A 27,443-nucleotide genomic window follows, 5' to 3' on the forward strand; every position below is an offset into this window, starting at 1 on the left:
AAAAAAAAATTAATAATTGCAAAAGTTATCGCTGTTTGTGTGAATCCCGTTTCTCCAGAAGTCCCTTGCGGTGAACATCACAAGTCCTTGCAGATTCATCTAAAACCAATCGGACAAGAAAAATTAGTTTTATTAATAGATAATCTTGTGCCTGATCGAAGCTTTTTTTTTTTTTTTCAAAATGAACAAAATGGCGGCCTCAGAAAATTTTTTCCAGATTTTAGAGCAAAAAACCAACAGTTAATTGTTAAAAAAAAATCGAAATTTTTGAAAAAAAAAAAATCCTTCGATCAGGCACAAGTTTTTTATGTTTTTCAAAAGCTGTATAAATTTTATTGAAATCTACGTAGCGGTTTTTAAGTTACAGTGTTCACCAGTTTGAAAAACATAGTTTTGAGAAAAACGCATTTAAAGTTTTGCTCTCGGCTCCGGAGCGGCCGAGCGCCCTTTGTTAATTGTTGAATAACTTGAAAAGTATTTGTCGGATTCACTTCAAATTTTTACACAGTATTTTTAAAACATTATACTTTAAGAAAATGCAAAAAAAAAAATCAATTTTTTGAAAATTCTGACTACCCCTAACCCCTTAATGGCTACCTTCCTCTTTATAATGAAATAAACATCCGATAATTTATATTAAAAAAATAGCATTTTTCTTTGAATCTCAAAATAACACCTCCTATTGGAAAACCCTTTATTTAGTCATAATTGTACGTATTATTCGCTGTAGATTTTCTATTCAGTAGATAACCATTTTACAATTAGGAAGATATACGATACCACCGAGACGAAAAATGAATTAATAGCGTGGATTTGGTTTTTGCCTTAAGTTGGGGTTTACAGACAGACAGCGTGAAGGCGCCTTATAAATTGTGCTATCAGAGTTTTCCTCTTTTGCATCGTATTTATGCTGTTGCTTTACAAGGTACTTGTTTACCTCTGCCAGTTCCATTTCTGTTATGTTGAGTACGCTACTTTCCCCAGTTACTACATGTCGAGAAACCACTTTCCCTTTAACTATTCTGATCTTTCGGCACTTATCAAGTCCAATAGGCATTTGAATGCCAGAAGGTTTCGACACATTTCAAAAGCTTGTTTAGATGTTTCTTATTACTATTAAATGTTATTATTATTATAACTACATTATTTTCATCTCTTTTCATTTTTATTGTCTCTTTACATGTTTGCCTGCATCTAAACACTGTACCCGTCTGCGGATGCTGCTGCTGCTGCTGCTGCTATTGTTGCTAATGAAGTGACGCCACTTTTTGGGTGTGTTCGATGATGTACGATTTGTGTTGTTGTTCGTTTAACTTGAAGTGGATTTTATTTTGCCATCGCTGGCGGCACATGGGCTAAGTGCTTAGCGGTGGGTGGGTGTCGATGACTCTTTGACCGACACACCGGCTAGCTGCTGACTTTGTCTGACTATTTGTTGTGTGTGCAGCCTTGCGCGTATTTGAGGTGTGGATGGCATGGCAAACGCTGGGTAAGCAAAGGCAAGAAGCAGTAAGGTGGCGTGGCTCAATGAAAATGTCAGACTTGGCGCATTAAAGTCTGTCGCGCAAGAACGGCCTTCAAAATAACCCAAAGAGTTCGTTCTTTGGTAATGATTGTTTATTTAAATCTCATTAAAGTGCGCTTTGTATCGTCTGTTGCTGTGTACATTAAACAGCCTTTTTTATTACCGCTTTCAGTCATTTCTTTGTCGTGTGTTTACTATGTATGTATGTATGTACATTTGTGTGTGTGCAATGTGCACTTTGTAATATTTAAATTGCTGCAATATAAACAACGAAAGGTCCACACAATTTGCTTTTAACGGTTCTGCAGCAATCCAAGTCCATGTCTGTTATGCAGCCCACAGCAGTTGAAATTGAAGCTGCGCTCATTACTGTCATTGTGGGTGTTTTTGTTGTTGTTGTTGTTCTGGGCATCCCTTGCGCGCTGGTATGTTGTGCTCCAGTGACCCCGGCGCGCGTTTCAACTCAAGTGCACAAAATTAAATTCAATTGTCCCGCGTTCTGGGAGTTATTGCGGTGAATTATTGCACTTAAAGAACGACTGCACATTCGGGCTGGAGGAGTAGGTGCCCAAATTAATAGATATTTATGATTGTACACATGTCCATTCGATTTGATTGTAAGAATTTTGGCCCTTGTGCTTGTGACGAATTAATCATTTGTTTTAATTAGACGGGAATTTGTGGGATACTGAAGCGGGAGAATTACATTTTTTATTATAAAGGTCAAATAAGTGAAATACTAGAATTAGTGTTTTCATTAAAGTGGCTGCTTAAGGGATTTTATTATCATTTCAAGAAATCCATAATTTACTATCATTGCTATTTGAGTCTACGAGAATTTCGTCATCTGCCAGGTCTGCATGGATGTACTGCATTTGGGAGTGCCTAACTTCAGTTCACAATAAGAGCAGCGCTACAAAGTTGCACAGTTTTGAATATTTAATTAATTTTTTTTTAATATATAGGGCCCGCCATCTATCGGTACGGATTTGAACTAGGTATTATTTGAAGAATGGTAACACTTAGCTGTCATCTGATTTGACAGAAAATTAGTTTTATTCTTCCGCTGAACGAAAATGGTTGTATACGCTCAAAGAGCGCTGGAAAATATTGCGACATTACTTTGAAAATCATGGTAATGTTGCAGAATGTGTACGAAAATTACGTACGGCAATGGGAAGAAGAAAAGCACCGAATGAAGCGTATGTGCGCTACTTTGCGAAAAAAGTAAGAGAAACTGGGTTGCTTATTGACAAACCAACGCGTGACCGACCAAAAACCGTGCGTACACCCGAAAATATTGCTGCTGTGGCCGAGAGTGTTCGTGCATCACCAGGAACATCAGTTCAACGTCGTTCACAACAATTGGACATTTCGGTAACATCATGGAGACGAATTTTGCGTAAAAACCTTGGTGAAAAATTGGACCGATCGTATGGGATGGTGCATGGCTAGCCGAGGCAGCCATATGAATGAAGTTGTGTTCCATCATTAACCGGAAGGATTGTACTTCAAAATAAAAAAAACAGTTTGGAAAAATATTGAGTAGTTTCTTTTTTATAGCATTTTTAATTCCGTAAAGTTATATGGCGGACCCTGTGTAAGCAGAAGTCCAAGTCGACTTCGTCGTCAAGTACTGTCGTTCACTCCGGTGGACGAGCGTCTCGCAATAATCCGCATCAAAGTCGGTTTTTTAACATCTCGCTAATTTGCGCCCACGCCGCAATGGAAGAGAAAGACGAGGCGACCAAAGATTCCTTCTATGAGTGCTTGGAACGTTCCTATGACCGCTGCCCCCGCCACGACATAAAAGTCGTGCTTGGCTACTTCAACGCCAGGGTGGGCAAGGAGGGAATTTTTGGTCCCACAGTCGAAAAATTCAGTCTGCACAACGATACACCCGGTGACGGACAGAGGCTGATCGACTTCGCCGGGGCCCGAAACATGGTAGTCTGCAGCACGAGATTCCAGCATAAAAAGATACACCAAACTACCTGGCTGTCTGCTGATCGAAAAACGCGAAGCCAGATCGATCATGTTGTGATAGATGGAAGACACGCTTCTAGTGAATTAGATGTACGTACGATCCGAGGACCCAACATCGACTCGGATCATTACCTTGTTGAAACCAAACTGCGCACACGCCTCTGAGCAGCAAAAACGTACATCTACCAAAGAATTTTCCACATCGAAAAGTTGCAATCACAACAGACAGCCAAAAGATTCGCCACTCGACTCTCACTGCTGCTCTCAGAGACCACTGCCCAACAAACCGGCATGCACGAACAATGGAGCAACATTTCTCGTTCCCTACGTACCGCCGCCGAAGAAAAAATCGGATTCCGGCAAACCCGAAAAAACAATTGGTACGACGAGGAATGTCATGCTGCCGCAGAAGGAAAGGATGCCGCCTATAGAACCACGCTGCGATCGGGCGCAACGCGAGCCATGTGGAAATGCTACCGAGAACTAAGAAAGGAAGACAGACATATCATCCGATAGAAGAAAGGAGAGGCCGAAATACGTGAGTGCGAGGAGCTTGAGATGCTGGCCAATAGGAACAACGCCCGAAAATTCTACCAGAAAATTCGGCGGCTTACAGAAGTTTTCAAGGCCGGGGCGTTTTCCTGTATGAACAAAGACGGCGAACTGGTGACTGACATCCAGAGCAATCTTAAATTATCGAACCTATTAAACAGTGATAGCTGCGCATGTCACCGAGAATGTGAAGATCCCGATACCCCAATCGACGACGACGGAATTGTCGTTCCGCTACCCGACCATGACGAGGTCAGAATAGCGATAACGCGGCTTAAGAACAACAAAGCCGCGGGCGCTGAGGATGGCTGAGCTATTCATACATGGTGGCGAGGAGGTGATAAGGTGCATGCATCAGCTTCTATGCAAAATATGGTCGGATGAAAACATGCCTGTCGATTGGAATTTAAGTGTCAGCCTTGAAATCCAACGCAGAATCTCTCTTGCCAACAAGTGCTACTTTGGACTAAGTAGGCAACTGAGCAATAAAGTCCTCTCTCGACGAACAAAACTAACACTCTACAAGGCTCTCATCATGCTCGTCCTAACGTATGGCGCAGAAGCTTGGACGATGACAACATCCGATGAAGCGACGCTTTGAGTGTTTGAGGGAAAGATTCTGCGTAAGATTTTTGGACCTTTGCACGTTGGCAACGGCGAATATCGCGGGCGATGGGACGATGAGCTGTATGAGCTTTACGACAATATAGACTTACGAGTAGTGCAGCGAATAAAGATCCAGCGGCCCCGTTGGCTGGGTCATGTCGTCCGAATGGATACAAACGCTCCGGCTTTGAAAGTATTCGATGCGGTACCAGCTGGTAGTAGCAGAGGAAGAGGAAGGCCTCCTCTGCGTTGGAAAGATCAGGTAGAAACGGACTTGGCTTCACTTGGTGTGTCCAATTGGCGCCGGTTAGCACTAGAAAGAAACGACTGCCGCGCTTTGTTCAACTCGGCAAAAATCGCGTAAGCGATTATCGCGCCAATTAAGAAGAGGAAGTGTACAATAAACAAGACTGGCGTCATAAAAATGTTTTGATGACGTCATCTTTTCAATGCGTAAATGCGTTGGAAGTTACATCCCTATTTGACTTCCAGTGAAAGCTTGGTGACAGCGAAGTTATTGCTTCTAAAGTGTCAGTCTGTTTGTGTCATCGGTACAAAAATTAGTTTCGAACAAAAAGCTAATATCAAATTTAGTTTTAAAATCGGTAAAACCTTTACCGAAACATTTCAATTGATGAACAACGTTTAAAGCGATGATTGTCTATCTCGTGCCAGAGTTCATGAGTGGTTCACACGTTTCAGAGATGGTTGTGAGGACGTAAATGACAATGAACATACGGACCGTCCAAAATAAGTAATCACCAAAAACTCCATCGAAATTATTCGTAAATTTATCAAAAATCAACCGAAATCATCGTTGAAGTTCATGGAGTCGGAGTTGAATATCTCCAAAACATTGATTTATCGAATTTTAACTGATAATTTGGGCTTACAAGAAGTCTGTGCTCGTTTCAAAATTAAAGGATGGCATCTTTAAACACAATCCTTCTTTTTTCAAATGGCGTTTTGTTTGCTCAAATATCATTTTTTTTCGCAGAGATATCGCATTTTGAAATTTTCATGGGCAAAAATGGTGTTTTTTGCACTTTTAGGTTAGGATATCTCGAAAACCAGAGCTGATAGAGCAATTCTGAGGCCAGATTTGGATTCAGCGCATCATAAACCTTCGGAAATATATAGTCTGGTTTCTGGGTCTGAATGTTGGTTAAATTTTGTTGGCCTAGTTCCATTAAACACGAAAGATACGATTATCGTAAAAACTCAAACTAATAAATTAATTTTAGTTATCAATCCGAATTTTGCATGGACAGAGAAGCAGATATTAGTTTAAATTATTTCGGATACTTTTCCTTGTAGACTAGTGTTATTTGCCAATATTCAATATTTGTCAAGTCGAGTGCCCGCGGCTCCGTAAATATGTTTGCACCCATATATGTATGTAAATATATGTTTCTAAATGCTCGACAACCGCAGCTGCCTGTTCAAGGTTACTGTACATTAGGCCGGGTCGATTTGTGGGAAGGCAAAAAAATCGCCCATTGCTCTGTGAAAATCATATTCTAGGGATCAGAATAAGAAATTTTGCCGAAGGAACCATACCTCTAAAACGATTTCTGATGTCCCCCAATATGGGTCGAACTTTTTAGTTTCTTTTCTATAACTCACATTCATTCATTTACATATGTTCTGACTAAATAAATTTTTTAAGAGAAAAAATAGATAATATTATAAATAAATAAAAATAAAGAAAAAACATAGCCATTTACCTGATTTTTTCATGTAAAGGCCAAAAATGGCGATATTTTGAAATTGGGGGACATCAGAATTCGTTTTAGAGGTATGGCTCCTTCGGCAAAGTTTCTTATTTTGATCCCTAGAATACGATTTTCATAGAGCAATGAGCGACTTTTAAATCGACCCGCCCTACTGTACATGCAATGCTGTGCCTATGAATGCGCGCTGGATTTCTTGAGAAATTTTACAGTATGTTTTGCTGTGGCGAGGCACATATGTACATACACACAACATATATACATATATCCGCATATATACATACATATATAAATTCACAAATTTAAATTTGCTTATGCCATCCTTCTGTGTGCCTGGTAATGAAGCATTTTCTATACATACATATGTATATATACGTATATCTTTTTTCTTCTTCTTTTTGGTGTCGCTTTTTCGTTTCATCGAGTCTCAAATCACTCCCAACGATTCTAAAGAAGTTTTCACTTCAAAAAAGACCACTTACATTTTCGCATTTTTCGTTACAGGGCTTGGTGAATCCGTTCACGCATGGCTTAAAGTTTGACGGAAGGGTTGCCGAAGAAGTTTTTTGCGAAGAGCTCCCAATCAGACTCAAACTCAGGTTACCGAATCACTGCAGTATATTCCAAGCAGAGGTAACCGCAATAAAGGAAGCAGCTGACTGCTCTCCACAAGTGAGCGCAGAAGAGATTCTAACCTCATTAGACCGCATTCAAGAAAATAAAGTCCCGGGACTGGATGCAGTACCCAACATTGCTCTCTGAACGGCTGTAAAAGCGAGGCCAACCGTGTTCGCCAACGAATGGAAAAACCAGCGATTAGTGCACTTACTAAAGCCGGGAAAGCTGCCAGGCCAACCATTATCGCATCGTCCACTTTGTATGCTAAATACAATCGACGAAATGTTGGAGCGAATAATGTGCAATAGGATACAGGACTTCTTGAAAAAGCCTGATGGTCTCTCTCCAAACCAGTCCCACACTGACGGCCACAATGGTCATGAGCTTTCGATGCTTTCCTCCTTCACAAAAATAATCTACCTTATAATTAAAAAGTCCTTTGGCAGTTTATGGGATATTATAATGGTCACCCTGCTATTTTGTGCTATGCAAAATTAACTGTTTTATTGCCATTGTTTTTTTTTTTGTTGCTTTTAGTTTGTCTAGTATTGAAATTTCTACAAATGATTGCAACCAAGGTAATCGGGTGATTTTTGCGCACTAAACAGCGACCTCGCGCTGCCAAATACGAGTACGCACGCGTAATATTCATTGTTACTGACAATTTCGTGTTAATGTTGCAAGTTGCTAGCACTGCACGTCCATTTGCACAAACAACTCAAAATCGATAAGCAAGCCAGGCTTGGCATTACTTCTGATCTTCAACGACTGTGCACAGTTTATTTAACAGTTAATTAATGTGACAATTTGTCTATGCAATGCTTCAGTATTTTACATAAAACGAATTATGCATTTGGCGTAACACCAAATACTTGTCGACTCTCGCTAAACATTTTCATCAGCGCATTTATTACAAATAAACAAAGGAGCAAAGTAAATAAATCGAAACAAAGGAAAGTGTTTCACCAAATGTGGCAAACTAGTCATTGCGACAAAAACGCCAGCGGCTGTCCGCGAATGTCAGCCGTTATATGCTGTAGTTTGTCTCACTGACAGCCGAACACATAAACAATTTTCTGCACTTTTGCTTTTGATTTTCAATGAAAAAAGCGGAGTGGAAAAATATTGCAAATGTGCAGCGAAAAACAGAAAATCAAATCAAATATTTGAAGGTACAATAAGATAAAACGAAACATTATCAAATCACAAATGACAAGTTTTTTCGCTCCTCCTTTTTACGCTCAAATATGCAGCCGTTGTTTAGTTCATACGTCCAAATTTGGCGAAATTAGCCAAGTTGAGTTGGCGACTCTTCGCAGGCACCACCAGCGACATTGCAAGGCATTGATGCTTTGGCGGCGGCGAATTTTTTTATTTTACTTATTTTTTTTTCGTCTTTTCCTCTTTATACCCGTCTGTGTCTATTTAGGTGCTCTATGCTGTCCATCCTACGTATATGGGCAGTAAAATTGTGGCGGCATTTTTCTTCGAACTCATCACCTCTAAGTATTTACTTTTGATGTTACTGGATGACGGCAACAATGTGCCGTTGATGCCATTGGTGTTGGTGGTGCTGAAGTGTATTTTGTTAAAATGTGCAGGCTGCTGGGTTGCCTGATAATGATGTGATTACAAATTTGGTCAAATGTGTGATTGGATCAAATTAAATGGTTAATCGCTGGAGACTGTGTAAATCCACAGCGGTTGTTTTCACAGCAAGCGATTCAAGTGAATTTGATGGGAGTGGAAAGGGAAAGGCAAGGTAGGTACTCGTACGTAGGTAGGGTGGCTGTCGCAATGACACACTTAGACCTTTCATAGGTCCATTGTGATACCTTTTCAAACCGTCCAGGAAAAGCTAAAACGAAAAAAAAAAAATAAAGTAATGCAATAAGTTTGATCTTCCTTTCTATCTGCATTTGGCTACGTATAAAACAAAATGCTCCATCACTTTCAGTCAAAAGCGCTGGTGCCAAGTCTCTGAATTAGTTTTGACTTAGTGTAACATAAAAATGCAAATTCTTGAAGGACCAGCTGCGAATTTCTATATGCCGACTAGATCTGCTGTAGTGAGGTGTTAAAAATTGTCTCATAAAACAGGTTTTGTAATGAGGCGACAGAATTTAGGCATAAAAATATGAAACTCATTTAAACGCAAAAAAAAAAAAAATTACCTACTTGCAGTATTTTTGCTCAGTTCTGCAAAACTTTAAATTACAAACAGTTTATAAAATGTTTTGACATACTAAACTATTCAAGTTATTAATATTATTATTTATTAAAATAAAGGGTGGTTAAATTTCAAGGGCCGATGTTGAATGTGAACCACACCTATACGTCAGTGACACCGCTGGACTTCTTTCTTTGGGATTATTTGAAAGAAAAGGTGTACGTCGATAAGTCAGCAACAATTCAAGAGCTAAAGAATGAGATAATTCGGCACATTAACGGCATAGAACCTCAATTATGCCTTAGCGCCATCGAAAATTTGGACCTTCGGCCAATATTTTGTTCCAGGCGTAATTGAGCCATACCAATATTAGCATAATAAAGAGAAATGACAATAATTTCTTAAAAAAATTGTATTTTATTCAAAATCAACACCGGCCCTTGAAACTTAACCACCCTTTTTAATTAAAATTATAGATTAATCTAATATAAAAGCACTAGCTACCAGGGCTCTCGGCTTAGTCAAGTGATAGTGAATGTAAGTAAATATAAATTATAAGACTAAATAAGTTTAAATATGTTGATAGCTTTAAGAAAATTTGACATTTTTATTATATTTGCTTCAGAAGGGATGGATCAATGTTGATTGGATCTGCGCTATTCAGTGTTGTGGTCCGTAAGGCAGACGTAGATGGGCAATATAAAGGATTTTCCAATAAGAGGTGTTATTTTGATATTCAAAAAGCTATTTTTTAATATAAATGATCGCCTTGGCCTTGCCTTAAACGTACAAAATATCGGCTCATCCAAGTAGTAGTCGAAGGGGGCAGTATGGTAGCGGAACCGTGTGGATTTTCTTCTTTGTATTCATGCTGGTAGGTATACCAATTGGCGCCCAGCTGAGACTTTAAAGCTCTGAAGTAGATGGTTTTAATTGATGTTGTACTTAGTGGGTTATAAAAGTGCAAACACGATTTTAAGGCAAGATTTGCGGCATAGCTAGCATTATGATTGTCGAGTATGCCCGAATGTTCAGGTATCGACTTTAGTTTTGTCTTTGGCGCTTTCTTAATTAACAATTGTTGCATGTGATATATTGGGCTTACATCCATTCGAATATTTCTTGCAGCACTGAACACTGATTGGCTAACTGTGCATATTAAAACCTTTTGTTTAATCTTTACAAGATTTAATGCTGAAATTATGCCCTGTAATTAAGCTTCAAAGATATTGGCGTCCTGCGGTAGTAGTCCGTGGGAAAGGGTTTGCAAAGCTTCATTTGTTACAGCAAATGCGTTGCCATTGACTTGCTTGGTGCCATCAGTGAAAAGGAGATTCCAACCACTTCGTATCAGAGGGTGCATTACGCTCCAGAAAATTTGCTGATATGTTGTGTTGTTGGTGCACAGTTTTCGTAAATAGCATAAGTCTTCTATAAAGCTTTCAGAGTTTGGAGCCAAGGTGGGAGCTGGTTTGAGGTATTCTCATTGGAGATATCTTCAAGTTTAATTGATCGGCGAACTCTTTTACCTCGCATAATGCCAATTTATGTGAAAGTGGTCTTCTTCTTTTATTTAGTAAGCGAATTTCATGTTGAAGAATATGAGTAGAATCGCAGAATAATTTGTATATTATGCCACTTCTGAGATATTTCGTGCGATCTTCAAGTATTATAGAGGGTGTTGTCCTAAAAGCACGTAAACTCCTCCGAACCGCGGCATGAAATGGTGCTTTGATTTTATTACTGGTAGACTTACTATTCAAGTTATTTGCACTTCTTTAACTAAAATCATCGCTTCTTATTGAACTTGGAGATTACTAAATTATTAAATAAATTATTTCATTACCTTTCAAAGTTAAGTTACATAGTCACTTTTTTTGAATCCACCAAAAGAACCAAATAGAAAAATTTGGGTTGTAGAGTAAGTTCGTAGCGATATTGCCAAAGACTTTTATTTAAAAAAAAGACTTATATCAATACATTACTCAATTATATAATCGCCGTTGCTCTTTACAACCACTTCCCACCTCTCAACCAAGTTTTGATGCCGTTCAGTCAAAAATCGCCTGTTCTGGTGTCAAAGAAGTTGTTGAGCAAGTTTCTGAGGTCCTCTTTGTTATCAAAGGTCCAAATTTGATTTTACAAGGAGCGTAAAAGATGTTAATCGGTCGGTACAAGGTCCGGAAAATACGGTGGAGACTAAAGAACATCCCATTCGAGCTCTTGGAGTGCGGCTTTGACGTCTTGTGCAATATGGGGCCTGGCGTTGTCGTGAAGGACTATAGTTTGACCATGTCGATAAGGTATTATCAGTTGAATAGCCTCATTCACGCGGTATAGCTGGGCAGTGTAGAGCTCCTTGTTTTGACCGTGGCATTATTTTCGAATATTTCTCAGTGCAAGAGGGCATCTCCCAGCCCCGCCAAATACATGTCATGATATTCTTTGCATGAAGATGCGGCTTGACTCTCACAGCTTTTGCGTATCTCCTGGAGCCACACACTGCTTTATTTGCTTCATATTGACGTGTAGGCATAATTTCTCGTCTCCCTTGACGATTCCGTACAAAAAGCGTTGTTTATGACGGAGTATTGCTCGTTGAAGGGCGAGATGCTTAGAAGCAACTTGAAGGCGACTTGTTTTTTTTTTTTTGCAAATGCAATTTATCGAATAGGTAGAAGTTATAGGGAGCCACATCAAGTGAATACTGTGAGTGATTGATGGCTAAAATGCGATTTCTAGTAAAAAAGTCAATCAAAATGAACTAACTAAAAAAAAGTATTATTGTATAATTTCGTATCTATAACGGACATAACTTGTAACAGAACTCATGGCAGGACTAAGTACTTGCATGTAATTTTTTTATAAACTATTTTATGTAAATAATTTCGTATTGGGACGCTTAATACAAGGTTTATAACCTCAGCATTTACATACATTTTGATCATGCATACTTTTAGGCGTATGTAATGAACATCACTTTGAATATACGGGCGAGTGCAGGACGCAATACATATATCAGTGTATGTGTGTGAGTTGAATCAGCAAACTCACATACGAAGTGAAATTTGTTGAAATTTGCTTGAGTGATCTGCTCGTGTATCAGAATAAGTGCTAGTATTTGCGGCTTGGGTTATTTTTCAGCAATGTGTGAGCGGCGATAGTCCATTTTCGCAAATAATTAGTTAATGATGAAAATGAATGTAATTTGCTATGAACTTTTTATTTATAAATGTTTACTAAAAAAAACTGTTAAAATTTTCTTCCATGGAAAAACACCTCATAGAGCGCCAAAAATGCGCTAAAAGGAAAAATGTTTTTAAAAGGGATAACAATAGAAATAAATACAAAAAATTTTATAAATTGTTTATTAGTAATTAAACTTTATAAAAAAATATATTTTAATTTCTTCTTTCTTTCTTTGCAAAAATTAGTATATAAAAAATCACGTGACCCAAAGTACAATGAAAAAAAAGTTCCTCTACGGTCTGCATCAATTCTCCTTGAAATGTTGATGGATCTGTAAAAAGTAAAAAAAAAACAGATTTTTGAATTTCGAAAAATTTTGCAATTTACGGCATTTTAAAAAAGAGCATGAGTTTTACTTCTAAGAATTCAAATTTTTGTAATAAAACCATCAAAAATCTGGCTCGGCAGACTATAGAGAAAACACTTTTGAATATTTAAAAAAAAACTCGCATCAACATATATTAAAAAACTGTATGAGTTATCATGCAGACCGTGCCGGAAGAAGTAGTTTCGCGAAAAACGAAAGCTATAATATAATAATTTCCGCATTAAAATTACACAGTATATTCTTAAGATACTATAGTTTCGAAATATCGAAAAAACAAAAAAATCGATTTTTTGAAAATTCTGAATGTATCTAAACCCTTAATTCTTTAATAACCCCTACTTTTTTATAACATAATATATAAAAGATGTCCAATAAGAGGTGTTATTTTGATAAAAGATCAATAGTTTCGTTGCTTATATGGCACGTAGCGCCGTCTTGTTGAAAATAAACGTTGTCCAGATGAATACCATCAAATTACGGTCCTAAAAAATCGTTAATCATCTCCCGATAACGCAATCCATTCACCGTAACTGTAGCTCCAGCTTCATTTTCGAAAAAGTAAGGTCCAATGACACCGCCGAACCATAAACCGCAACAAACAGTCACAAGTTGAGGATAGAGAGGCTTTTCAACAATAACTCTTGGATTTTCTGAGCTCCAGATCCGACAATTTTGCCTGTTGACGAAGCCACCGAGGTGGAAATGGGCCTCAGCACTCAAGATGAATTTTTGATGGAATTCCGGATAATTTTCATGCATTTCAACGACTCAATAAGCAAAGACACGACGTTGTTGATGATCGGCCGGCTTGAGTTCTTGTGTTAACTTGAGTTCATAAGCCTTAAGACCCAAATCTTTATGCAAAATACGATGTAATGACGTTTGTGGAATGCCTAATTGCAAAATACGACGGGGAATGGACAAACCTGGGTTTTCTTCAACACTTTCGGCTAAACAGCAATATTTTCGACTGTTCTTGAGCAACAACGTGCACGGGTTTTATTCTTCACATCACTAACTTGTCCCAACAGCTCGAATTTTTTCACCAATTTCTCTATTGCGATACGACAAGGTGCTTCACGATTACCCAAAAAGTTTCGAAATGAGTTTTACCGACCGTCTCTGCCAAATTTTCACTATTTTTATGGTGAAGTTTAATAATTTCAATGCGTTGTTTAAGCTTGCGTCGTTCCATTTTTATATATTAGTGGCGTAGTTTCTCTTTGTCAAATATCAAAAAATGACAACTTCAAATGTGAAATCTACCGAAATTGCGGGGTATTCAAAATAACACCTGTTTTTGGAAAATCCTCTATATATCAAAGATCACAACAATTCAAATTTTAAACTTTGTACAAGATTTCTAAAAGTTCGACAAATTTTGATAAAAAATTTCAAAATCAAAAAACGAAACTGTGTATGCAATTTTATAGCTCAATAAATTTGAGTACTAAGAAGTGCAAGTTTCAAGTAAAGGGTGATTTTTCAAGAGCTATAGGAAAGTTTTTCAAAAAAAATCACGTAAAATTCAGAAAAATGCATGCAATTTTTATTTAAATCGATAGTACAGTCCATATAATTTAATGTTTGAAGATTATTTCATGCAAATGTTGACCGCGACTGCGCTTCAAATGGTCCATCCGCTTAGTCCAATTTTGCCTGGCATACTCTTTCCAATGTTTCGGGCGGTATCTCCCATATAAATGCTTTAATGTTGTCTTCCAATGCGTTAATTGAAGCAGGCCCATAGCAGCCCCACAAAAAATAATCTAAAGGCGTTATATCGCACGATCTGGGTGGCCCATTGACAGGTCCCGAACGTGAAATAAAATGTTCACTGAACTCGCCTCTCAACAAGTCCATTGTTACGCGTGTTGTGCGGCATGTGGCACCGTCTTGCTGAAACCACATGTCGTGCAAGTCAAGCTCTTGTATTTTGGGCAAAAAAAAGTTGGCCATCAATTCACGGTAGCGCTCACCCTTCACAGTTACGTTACGATTCGCAGCATCTTTGAAGAAGTACGGCCCAATGATACCTCCAGCCCATAAACCGCACCAAACTGTGACCTTTCTGGATACATTGGTAGCTCTTGCAAGTTTTCTAGCTGATCTTCACTCCAAACTCGATAATTCTGCTAATTTATGTACCCATTGATCCAAAAATGAGCTTCGTCGCTGAACACAATTTCTTAACAGAACACGAATTTTTATAATAAAATTCAATGATTTGCAAGCGTTGTTCGCTTGTAAGACGGTTCATGGTTAAATTATAGACCAAACTGAAGATGTTTTACAGTGAAACAAAACACGAAACGTGCGTCAGCTGTTTGAACCAACTGTTTAAAAAGATAATAGCTAAAAAATCACCCTTTAGCGGAAAATTCTAGTTGCTAGTCTGCTGCGCATTTGCTTCTCCACGTGCAATGCCTCTCAAACCAAGAAAAATTGCTCACAGCCCGAACGTTTGGAGTGTACGCCAAACTTTCAACAATTACAAATCAAACATTTTACAGCCACTGCATTAACAACTCCTAAATATCTCTATTCCGCACACACATACACATACACACAAAGCCAGTCAAGCACGCACACTAAACTCAATCGATTTTGTGGGCGTTTTTCACCAACTGCAGTGCCAAACGCAACTGCACTACAGACACACACACGGACATCTGCATTTGTGTTGGTGTCGCACAAATAGGTATCATTGTATTAGTGATTATCTGTGTGCGCTTGCAGTGCGACAATAAGCAAGCGCGCGCGCACACATAAGCCAATGTGGCTGTGTATGCGTCAACTCACCACACTTGGACGAACGTCGCCGCCACACTCGGCAATCCGATTGGAATCGTATTGGTTATTAGCCGAGTGATAATTTCCAGAGCGTTCAGTTGTCTCGAACACCAACAGGTGTTAAAAACGTGTCTGAAAACGTAGAGCGGTTAGCGAAATACAAATCAATCGGTAAATACTATTCCAAAGCAAATATAGGTGATATATATGTACATACATACGTACAAATATACACACTACCCATACGGACTAAGCACAGACAAACAGTGGAGATTTGGTTTTTAGCAACAAATTCAACTGATTTGAGTTTTGTGAATTTTTAGTAATTTGTTTAGAAAAAAAAAAAACAAAAATATATATAAAAATTATTTAAAGACCAGCTTTTAAGGAAAAGGTGATACAAAAGTGCATTCCGACGAGAAAGTTAAAGTATAGCGACGGATTTTTTCTCTTTTTTGTGGTGATTTTTTTTCTTCTCTATATCTTGTTTTTTTTTTTTTTTTGTTTGTCTACTAACGGCAACAGGTTTTCTGAACCTTTATTGTGTTTCGTATTTCAGAGAAAACATTTTTTCAGCTTTCCTATAAATTTACGTGGTTTAAAAACGCAAATACTCAAAAGAGGATATAATTCATAAACACATCAGCAGCAGCAGCACAAAAAAACATTATAATTTCAAGGTGAGTTGCGATTTTTATATGTAGAAACATCACGAAGGAATATGAATATAAGATGCACATTTTTTCCATACAAACATATGTGCATGAAGGCATTTGTATGTAGTATATTTTGGTGATATAATTGAGTTGAAATTCGACGAGCGAGCACCTCTACCAACCTACGTGAATTTTTAAGTAAAAATAAAACAATAATAATAATAATAAATAACTAACCATAAAATACTAACTCAAAAAATCGCTGTCGTAGTCGTAGTCGCGGTATCGTTTAAGGAGTTGGCTGGCTTATTGGTTGGTTGGTTGGTTGCTCGACTGTTGACAGAGCAGCGTCAAATGTCATCAGCTCAAAGGTGTAGAGTTAACTCTTTCTAGCGACATACAGATTCGTGCACATAGCACGTTTCTCTTACCACTTTTTTCCCCCAACACATTCGTACTCGTATGACAAATCACTACCACCACAGCGCCACAGCTACTGCCAACTAACTATGCAGCACAGTACCTACCTTCTTTTTCACCTCCGTAAGTACAACATACGCGTGCACATGTATTCGTATGCGTATTTGTATTTGTAAGCAGTTATTCTTCCGATTTTCATTCCGTTTGCTTTCTACTCATCCGCAAGTCGCTACCTTTGTTTGTCATTCGTTTGCTTTGTCTGATCGTTTGTTACTGTTTTTTGTGTTTTTTTTTTATTTTTTTTTGCGAGCGTTGATCGCCGCCACTCGACACGGCGATATCTCAAAATAGAATTTCCTTAACGCTTTTGCGGCACACTCGTGGTTTGGTCAATCGCGGCTTCGTATGATATACTTAGTAGTTGGGTATGAGTATAGCTTATTGGCGCACCCGCCGCGCGCATACCCGACATCGTCTTGCCACCCCACCAGTTTGTCATGTAGTCGTCATCAGTATATTCTTTACCTCTAACTGCATTATACGCGCATGTACTCGTCGTGCTGGTGTGTATATGTGTGTGTGTGCATGTGTGCATGTGGTTACCACATGTTTCATGTGGGCGAGTTATGTTCCACGATATAATATTAATAAGTCGCAATTTCGGTTGATAAAAACTTACAAGCCAGTATTTGAACTGTTTCAATGCTGAGCTTTCAATGCAAAGCTCGTCGTCACTGACGGGTTTTGCAGCAAAAGGTGTTGACACTGTAAGCAATCGTAGTGTCAGATGACAAAGGAGCACAGTTAAGAATAGGCATGACACGACACAGACAACAGATGTTGTAGTTGCCCAGTAGAAATGTGATCGATATATGTGATATCGTAGCGAGGGATAGATGAAAAACAAGCGAGAAATAAAAGTTGAGCGACAAAACGATAGCACCTCAACAATTTTTAGTAACCCTGTGAAAATGCGTAGAAAAACGAATCAAAGTCTAATCAAATATTTTTTTATGAAAATTTCCATCACTTCCACTTCTGAAAAGACCAACTATACAAAACCCTCCAATTAAAAAACCCAATGGCTTGTGGGCTAAGAGCGATATTGAAAAAACAGAAGTCTTTGCTGATCACATAGAAAAAACATTTAAGCCTCAGCACATCATGCACCATTGCTTACAGATATTCATCAAGCTGAAAACCAGTTCTGTTTGTCGTCGCCTGCAGAGATAAAGCGTGAAATAAATCTCCTGAAATCTAAAAAAGCACCCGGCTTCGATTTTATACCGCTGAAACCTTAAGTAATATTCCTCAAAAAACATTGATTAAGCTAACAAAAATTATAAATGCATGCCTTAAGCTAAAATATGTGCCAATGTACAGGAAAATTTCAGAGGTAATAATGATACCAAAACCTGGCAAAAGTCCTCACGAAGTATCATCATACCGTCCGATCTCCTTGCTACCTATTATGTCCAAACTACTCGAAAAAGTAATTATGCAGCGGTTAAAGGCGGTTCCACAAGGCAGTATCCTTGGCCCTATACTTTACGTGCTTTTCACATCTGACCTACCGGTCTCTGAGACTAGCACTATAGCTACCTTTGCTGACGATACGTGCATTTTAGCAACTGGAGACGATGAGACACAGACCACTCGCAAACTTCAGGAAGATATTAACAAAATCACCGAATGGACTACAAAGTGGCGTATAAAACTTAATGAAGCCAAGTCACTTTATGTGGATTTTACAAACAAAAAAATTCAGTATCATCCTGTATATATTTCTGGCACGAAAATACCTTACTCCAATACGGCGAAGTACTTAGGGATGACGCTTGATGCCAAACTATGCTGGAAAGAGCACGTTAAAATAAAACACGTGGAATTAAACCTCAAAATGCAAAAATTAAACTGGCTTACTGGAAGAAGGTCTCCTCTTTCCATACAAAACAAACTTTTAATTTATAAACAAGTATTTAAACCTGTGTGGACTTATGGTATACAGCTATGGGGATGTGCCAAACAAACTCATATCGAAAAAATACAACGATTTCAAAACAAGTTACTAAAGAACGCAGTAAACGCACCATGGTATGTGAGGAACACTGATTTACATCGTGACCTCAAGATGTCATTAGTATCAGAAGTTGTCAAACATTACGCTGTAGGCTCGAAAAACATACTTACCCGGAGGCTCGGCGACTTGCCAATTTAGATGACCAATGCCGAAGATTTAAACGAAAAAAACCAAATGATCTTGTTCCAGAAATTTTGATGACTGACAAATATATGTAAATTTCTGTCAGCTGTCTAATAATATTATTATAAATAATATTACTTGATAGTTGTGAACTTGGTGTAATAGAATGAAATGTATTTAAATATTTATAACGTTTATATAAAAAAACAACAACAACAAAAAGTACAAAACTTCCACTTCCCATTAACTCAAAGATCGTTAAGGTGCATTGGATCGAAACTCGAGAACGAAATTTGGTGGAAATCTTGGTGATCAATCCACTGATCTGAGACGAGCGATAAATTGCTCACGAAAACGACGACGCAGTAAATCCATTGTTTCCATACTTATGGTATGGCAAGTAACGCCGTCTTGTTGAAACCGAATGTTGTGGAATGTTCAACTTCCACTATAAAAAAGTCGTTTATCACGGCGGAATAGCGTTCGCCATTCACTGTTATATTGGCGCTTGCCTTGTCTTTGAAGAAATATGGACCGATGATTCCTCCAGCCCATATGCCATACCCAAATACCTGAATTTTGCTGATTGATGTAGCCATTAAGCAAAAAATGGGCCTTATCGCTGTACACCATAAGTTGACCTAAGCGCTCGATGAACTCTTTTCACAGAGCGCCCATTTTCGTAATAGAATTGTACGATTTGTAAACGTTGTTGAGACGTAAGGCTTCCCATGATGAAATGTCAATGAATACTCAAAAAAATGATGTATTTAGTTTGACAGTAGTCACGCATGAACTGCCAAAACAACCTTATTGGAAAAAAGTACCTCCTATCTGATCGCCCCTTATATATGAAATTATTATATGTATATATCTATGAGCTCTATCTTGGAGCTCAACTAACTAGCACTTCAAAAATCTCCCCAAAAAGAAGTCTGGTGGAGTCCAACCCGGCGATCATGATTGTATGCTGTGGCCCTTTTTTGAAAGCCGTTTGGCAAACAGTTGCCATTCTCACTCCTCACTCGCCTTAATAGTCCGACTGGCGAATTGCCTTTTTAGTTGTGAAATCGAGAACAGCTTTTAATTATAGAGTTGCAGTTACTCAGAAGTGATTACAATAAATAAGGAAAACCACATTTAATCATTATTTTTAAAATGCGCAAAAATTCATACATACACACATTTATAAAATACTGCATTCATGCCACAAACTCATATTATTTTCTAAAGAAATTTATAAACAAAAAGTCCCGCAATGCATTTTGTAATCGGCATATAAAAGTTATTCAGTTCACGTCTGTCATAAATATCTACATTTTAGAAAATAAAGTCTAAAAATATGCAGGGAATGCTCCAATTTGCGCGGGTTTTTTTCTATTTTGATGCAAATCACTCCTTAAAGGTTCTTTCTTTCTTCCTTTCTTTCTTTGCGTAAATATGTTTGACTCAAACGTCTGGACCTGTCGCAGGTTTGTTTAAAACAGTTGATCTCCACTGCCCACCTGTGTTCGAATGCCTTCGCCAGAATTGCTCGTTCTCCACTGAAACGTTTGCAGTGAAAGGCCACATGTTCGACGCTCTCGACTGTATTCCAGCAACTCGGGCAAAACGGGCTGTCGGCCAGCTGGAAACGGTGTACATAGATATTCAAGGAAGCAGTAGAGTCCGGTGGCTATCTGAGTTAGGTAGTAGTCAGTATCGCCATGCTTCCTATTCAGATGTGGTATGAGGTTGTAAGTCCACCAGCCTTTGGTTGACTCCCGGTCTTCGCTCGAATCAGGGTTGACGTCTTTGGCACTGAGGTGTTAGCAGCGACCCCCTAGACTCCTTGGCACCACAAAATCTACTCAGATTTCTTCGGATGTTGGGTAGTTTTAAAGAAAATTAAAAAGGGAACCCGACTGCAGTACAATGGACTTACTGTTAACTGAGTGTTGGACTTGTTAGTTGTTCTGACAAAAAAAAGTTGTTTTAAAGAATTTCAGTTATATTTGAGTTTGATAAGTCCGTATCCACCATGCGTCGTTAGGAGGTTTTTGGTGTTTGAAGGTTTTGGTCAGCAGCTCTGCATAGTTCGCCGTCATCTTTGCGCAAAGTGTGGTCTATCTACCCAAATTGTCTGCGTTTGATGATGAGCTCGATTGGGAATTCATTGAAATTTTTTTGAAATTCAAATTTGAATAGGTCGAGCCAAAAAGCACCAAAAGATTTGGTGGCTGCTAAAACGCTCAGGCTAAAAAGCCCATTGTATTTAGAGCTCTGGAGAGAGGGTAAATAGTAAAGGAGGAAAGGAGAAAAGTATCAGAAAAAGAGATAGGAAAGAATAGAGACAGAGACAGAGATAGTTAGCCCTGTGAGAACTTTTCAGATTCTTTGGTAAATCTGTTAATATCCTCCTCTTTTAGAGAACGAATGTTACTCATTCTCATGACATCGGATCACAAAACTCGTAGCTGTGCTTTAGCAAAGGCAGGACACTCACAGAGAAAGTGCTCAGTGCTATCCGCCTCCTCCAAGCAAGACAGGCACATTGCCTCAATGATTCCAATGGTGGTCATATGCTGACCCCATGGGTTGTGTCCTGTAATAATACCGACCATCAACCGAACGTCTATCCTTCTAAGTTTTAGTAGAAAGTTCGACAGTTTTCTTTTCGCACTAGTCACAAAACACTTTGCAGTTCCGCAGCGTTCTAGACCGGATCAGTTCTGGGAGTTCATTGGTCGAATTGTTTAATTCTTGTAGACTGCATAACTAACAATAAAAAGAGATTCAGCGCACACATTTCCAAATCTTTAACTCTCTACGGGATAAGGAAATTAGTTGAGTGAAAAGTTGTGGACTTGTAAACAGCTGCACCCAATTTATTTTTTTTACACACGCATGCCCAGCAATCTGCTTAAAATAAGTATACGAAACTTTGAATTCTGTACAGAACACGAAATATTGTAACTGATTGAGAGACCACGAAAATGTCACAGACAAAAACTGCTTTACGTCCCTGGAGCAACATTTATGATTATTTATGCACTTTCACTGATCGCCGTGAACCCAAAAATTTACGTATTTCAATGAAAGTTTCATTCACTTTTAATGGTAGCAAACAAAAAAAAACACAAAAATATATTTATGTATATTTTTTCGTTCTTATCTTCCTCCTATCTCTCCGCAGACAGTATATACCCTCTGTTTCAAAAATAACCGAAGCTTCTATAAATAAAATTAACTTGTCCAGCACTGCCTTACTGCGGACTAATTTGGATGTAAATAACTGTAGTTATTGCATTATCTTTGCTTGTATGTTTCGTGCTGCGGTCAGAAATGAGTTTCGAGCAAAAAATTTTGAAAGAATTTTTATGTTTAATTGGGCTAATCTTTCACCGAAACGCAACAAAGTTTTTGAGGGCGCGGATTATCTTCAGAAAATATTTTAACTTTTTGAAAAAGTTAGTGATTAGAATAAAAGCTACAAGAATTTGAGTGTGTGGAACTCACTGAAGGTAGTAGTCTGGTCAAATACTCTTTTTTTCATAGATATTTTTTTGGAATTCTTTTTAAGAAAATAAAATGTGATCGTTTTGATTTTATAAAGAGTGGTTAAATTTCAAGGGCCGATGTTGAATGTGACCCACGCTTAAACGTCAACGACACCGTTCGACTTCTTTCTTTGGAGTTATTTAAAAGAAAAGGTGTACGTTGATAAGCCAGCAACAATTCAAGAGCTAAAGGTTGAGATAATTCGGCACATTAACGGCATAGAACCTCAATTATACCTCAGCGTCATCGAAAATTTGGACCATCGGCTGGAGGTGTGCCTCCGAGGCATTTGACCGATATTTTGTTGCATACGTAATTGAGCCATACGAATATTATCATAATAAAGAGAAATGACAATAATTTCCTAAAAAATGTATTTTATTCAAAATCAACACCGGCCCTTGAAACCTAACCACCCTTTAGTATGTTATTAGGGATCCCTACAAAATGCTGTATATCAAAATTCTTTTCGTACGAAATACTGTAAATTAACGTAACAAAATTCTGTACTGTCTTAAAAAAATTCTGTACTGACGAAATTCTGTATTAAGAAAATTCTGTATTGAAAAAATTTTGTGTTGACAAAAGTCAACGAAAAAAGTTCTACGCAAAAATACGGTGGATTGCGTAGCCGGAGTCGGACTGATGAGGGCTATTTTTTTTAAGCGCGGCCGAAGGCCGCCCACGCGAAAAGGAGTTCTAGGCAAAAATACGGTGGATTCTATCGAAACTGAAGAAAAAAAGTGCGGACTTTTTTTATAAAATTTGTTGAATTTCTTGTCATTTACTTACAGCATTTCGTCAATACAGAATTTTGTCAATACAAAATTTCGTCAATACAGAATTTTGTCAATACAGCATTTCGGCAATACAGAATATTTTTTACAGAATTTTGAAATACAGAATTTTGTATACAGCATTTTGTAAACAGAATATTGTATCATACAGCATTACGTACCCAACCCATGTTATTATCGACATCAAATAGTATACAAAAAAATTTTTTTTTTTTTACATATTTTTTGTAGTAGTGTGGCACCAAAGTAAGAGTCTTAAAAACAAGATAGGTGGCTTGTCAACAGAATTTTGGCTCTTCAGGACATCTGAAACGAAAAAGTTAAACTGATTATTATTCTGTAGGCTCGTCATTCTGGCAGGTGCTACAATGGGAAAACTTTCCGTACTACAGTCTGACTTCCATCCGAAAAAACATACCTTTTTTTCAAAAGTCCGCCATTTTGTTATTTTTCAAAAAAAAATTCCCATTGTAGCACCTGCCAGAATGACAAGCCTTTCCTAACAAAAAAAAATCCTAAAAAATATCTATAAAAAATGAGTATTTGACCAGACTACTACGGAAATGTAATCAATGGATTATTTTTTAGAACTTCGTGAGCTCAATTGAATATTTGTGCCAAACAAGTCAGACAAACAGCCAAAAAATCGATAATGCACCAGCGCATAGGTCAAGAATTATGCGTGAATTTCTGACAAAAAGTCACATTATGTCGTTGCACCATTCGTGGCATTCGCTCGAAATGACATCCTCTGACTATTCCGGCTATTCCCGAAACTGGATTTGACGAAGGAAGCAAAGTGCCCATTTACACAGGGAAACATTTGGAAGGAAAGCATTTTGTGCAGTGGTGAAGGAGGGCCGCGGAAGAGCGAGAGGATTTTATCTCCCGTACTGGCGACACGCTTTGCGCTTCATATTCGTGTTTCCAATTTTAAAGCAATTTTTGACAGTTGCTGCATTCGTTTTCTTCTTTTGTGGAAGTAAGTTCTGAGTTCTGTGTTGGTTTTTAATCAAACCGAAGATATCAACGATGACAAACATCAGAACGCTGCTTGATAAATGCAGAATTATTTTTGCTAGTAAAATAGGTTAAATACGTACTCCGCTTTATATGTTAACCGGTAGTAGAATATATCTGCACCAGAAGATGCTATCGTAGTAAACGTCAAAATGTTGCCGAAAACTTTGTTTGCCCGTTCGCGAGAGTTTTTTTCAATTACTGACTGATATTTGGCGGCATTGGTTTCACTTCGGCGCTTTAGCTCTATAAGGAGTCGTCCCTGCTGTGTTGGCCGAATCGTTCTCACCTCCTCACTACATTCCTTGAGCTCTGAGTTGGATTTCACTGCCGTCAGACTTTTTTGCGAGTAAAAAGGCATCTGCCCTTGGTTTTATTGCTATTGCCTTTTTGTTTTTCTGCTGCCTGCGAACTTTCGTCCACTCTTGCTCCTTTTGCGTTACCACCGACCTTACCAATTGCTCTTGTTTCTCCGCTGAGGCTGCAGCTCTCCTTTTTTTTTTTTGCTTGCCGAGTCTTTTCAGTCTTGCGAGCTTTCCTTGGCACTCGATTGAGCCGTGAATCGCTTACCGCTTTGTGGTGGACTTTGTGTGTCTATGACACGGCTGTCGCCTATTGTTTGGACTTCCACCGTCTTGCTCATGGGTACAGAACATGATGTCTTCTACTCCGCCTCGTCTTACATAACTAGCTCCGTATGTCAGCGCTTAATTATGCTGCATCGTTTTTTGATATCGCCATACACGTTGTGCCGCGGTTCGCAGAAACGGATGAGCTCATCTATTTCAGAACCCAACTTGCCGACGAGATCGCTGAGCTTCTTACTTAGCGTTGGTAGTAGCATATTGTTGGCCTCAACTTTATTGGCATAGCTCAGAAAGCTCGTGGGATACCGTCACTGGACAGGGCTAGTTTACGGGGGCGGCAGCCCTTGGTCGGGAAAACCCCAAGTCATTCCGGTAACGTAGCACCGGCTGCCATGGGAATGCTCAGGAAGCTCGTCAAGAAGTCTTGCTGGCTTTGATGCTGCTTTTTCCACTGGAGTAAGGACTGGTTTGCCTCTGTTTTGAGTCAAATTTGGCGTGCCTTGGTAACTGCGAGTAGGTGTCTCCGTTGGCGTAAGCGTAAGCATTAAACAATTTTGCCCGTGTGACCGCGAATGAAACATGAAAAGACAATTTTCAGAGTCTCCCTTCCACATTGGTTATTATTATCATATATGGATTATTACAAAATGGCACAAATGCCACAAAATGGTTCTATTTATAAGAAATTCATGTTTTTTTTGGAATAGAGGGCGCACATAAATTTTAAAATATTTCAAAGCATCGCAGCTACGTAAACAATGACTGATTTCTTTTTTGTTCAAATTCTTCTTGATTTTTCGAATCGTAAAATTGATAATGATTTTTGAAGTCTACACAACAACAGACGTCTGTCTACTCATCATTGGTGACTGAAAAATTTGTCATGGCGCAAGCGTGGAGTGAAAAGGTTAACGGTTTCTTATCGATAAATGGCATACAAACATTTGTTTAAAAAATATTAAAAAAATTTTAGATACAGCTAGTCAGTCACGCTGAGCACCTACACCACCAAGAACGCGACTAGACGCTATTGACAACAAAATAAACAACAAATTCCTGTTTGACGGTAAAACCAAAACAGCAAGAAAGACAAGAGAAACAGCTGCCAGAGCAAGCATAGCTCTTTACGTGTATAAATACATACATACATACTCTCATACATACATACATACTCCCTAGTAGCAATGCGACAGATAACAATAAGTAAAACTATCCAACAAAAACATATGCCCAACTAGAAGGTCCTATACAGAAATCTGGTGTCTATCTACCACATACGTACAAACATACATACATACATATTCCTTTTACCTACATACCTTTCGCGCAGCAGGAACGGGCACTAAGGTTGTGCCATGAAGAATGAGGGGCACATTTTCAAATCGGCCACGGTATCGTCAATGCAGACAGACCAACAAAGTCGGTGGAACGGACTACATACATACATATGGCCGATAGGAAAGTGTGCATACAAATATACTTTTTGTGAAATGTATGCAGGCAGCTGTGTGTGATTGCAAGCAAAAACGCATCGCAATGCGAAGCGAAATTTTCAAAAGGTGGGCAAAGACAAAATTGCAAGCATTGCACATTTTACGCAGGCGCATGGTTGCATACAAATACAGTCATTAACACATGCATATACATACATAAGTAGGTACTCATTTTGTGTGACTATGTAACTATGAGCAAGCGAGAATATGCAGAGCTCATATGCCTCGTATTTGTATTTATGCTTGTATGTATGTGCACTACTCACGAGGAAACTATGAAGAGCAGCAAATGGAGAAAAACAAGTCGCAAACTCACCGTTTTAAATATTCACCTCAGGCGGCGAATGAACGGTTCTTTACATACAGAAGCACACACAGGCATACATACCTACACAGCAAGACTTTAGTGCCGTCAGTGGTAAATTATGGATAGGCTCAAGTATAGGGAGGAAACACCCTCACACACACACACACACACACACACATATATATTTATGCATGCATGAAAATTATGTGTGTCGCCAATTGCTAGTTTCTGCAATTGACGGCATTGAATGCTGCAGCTGCAGCAACATGCAGTTAGCGGCCCACACAAATATTCTCGCCAAGAAGTTGTCAGTCAGTAAAAAAACTGAGCACATAAACACAAACATACATAAAGCATAAGCCCGTGTTGGGTTTATTTATTTACATGAGTGCATACATACATGCACGCATATTAGAATCAACTGGTAGTTGAAGGCGTGAGAAGCGTGAGCAGCCCCCCTCTCTAATATCGGCTTTTATTTAGCAGTTTTTTGATGTCAAAAATATTTAATTTAATTTTTTTATAGTTTTTTCTTGATTTATCTTTTTATTTTAATTTTCCCTTTTCGTACATTTTGTGCATTCGAAACACTAACAAGAAAACCGGTATATTTAGTTAAAGAGCCGCCGTCATTAGTCATTCTCACCACACTCTCAATAAGAGTGAAGCAAAGACCGCAAGCGAGCAATAGGAATAAAGTAATAAAAAGTGGCGAAAACGAGTCCATTTGGAGAAGCGATAAGATTTACTAATAGGTATTGAAGATAAAGATAAAATATATTGAAAAAACAAAAATGTAATCACAAAAAAGTCGGACAAACTTGTATTCTCTGTATGGCATTTTCATATTGTGTTTTTTT

At 38.4% G+C, this 27,443-nt stretch overlaps 1 protein-coding gene across 5 annotated transcripts in view; it reads left to right on the forward strand.

The window, feature by feature from the left end:
• The first annotated feature begins 15,645 nt into the window (after nucleotides 1-15,645).
• The window catches only part of LOC129244038 (uncharacterized), a 108,547-nt gene continuing 96,749 nt past the window's right edge, over nucleotides 15,646-27,443 (forward strand). The window contains exons 1-2 of one of the 5 annotated variants that reach the window (XM_054881630.1): nucleotides 15,646-15,731; nucleotides 16,120-16,240. The gene's annotated coding sequence lies outside the window, so the exon portion shown is untranslated. Of the gene's footprint in view, nucleotides 16,021-16,119; nucleotides 16,241-27,443 lie in introns of all 5 variants that reach the window. The other 4 variants (XM_054881629.1, XM_054881631.1, XM_054881632.1 and 1 more) reach the window with 4 other exon arrangements.

Source organism: Anastrepha obliqua, chromosome 4 (assembly GCF_027943255.1).
Source record: "Anastrepha obliqua isolate idAnaObli1 chromosome 4, idAnaObli1_1.0, whole genome shotgun sequence".
In the NCBI taxonomy this organism is placed as follows: domain Eukaryota; kingdom Metazoa; phylum Arthropoda; class Insecta; order Diptera; family Tephritidae; genus Anastrepha; species Anastrepha obliqua.